Below are 481 nucleotides of genomic sequence, written 5' to 3' on the forward strand. Positions count from 1 at the left end.
AAAAAAGCATATCCTTCAAAACATGATCCAACTGAAGCAATGCCTAGAAAAATGTGCACTGGACTGGACACCTGTCACTGAGGTCTGGCCCAATGTCTTCATAGGAAATGAGTAAGTCTACAACACTTTAACTGGCACATAAGTGACCATAAATTATACCAAACCATGTGATATAGAGTAATAATGTAATGCATCAGCGAGAACAGGAATCAAACACAATGCATTTATATAATTCTACATTGTTCTTGTGCAGAGAGACAGCAATAGACTGAGCCAAACTGAAGGAGATGGGTATTACTCACATCCTGAATGTTGCAGCGGTGAAGAAAAACCTGAGGGTCTTGTTAGGAATGCCAAGGAAGAAAGACCTAAAATGAACAATCAGTACTGGGGCACAACATATTACAAAGGCATGAACATCACTTACTATGGTGTGCCTGTAATTGATGACCACTTGTTTGACATCAGCAAGTACTTCTAC

General features: G+C 39.5%; 1 pseudogene; it reads left to right on the top strand.

The window, feature by feature from the left end:
* The window catches only part of LOC107562138 (dual specificity phosphatase DUPD1-like), a 3,236-nt pseudogene that overhangs the window by 2,293 nt on the left and 462 nt on the right, over positions 1-481 (top strand).

The sequence above is a fragment of the Sinocyclocheilus grahami genome, unplaced genomic scaffold, assembly GCF_001515645.1.
Source record: "Sinocyclocheilus grahami isolate Dianchi unplaced genomic scaffold, SAMN03320097.WGS_v1.1 scaffold809.1, whole genome shotgun sequence".
NCBI classification, from domain to species: Eukaryota; Metazoa; Chordata; class Actinopteri; order Cypriniformes; family Cyprinidae; genus Sinocyclocheilus; species Sinocyclocheilus grahami.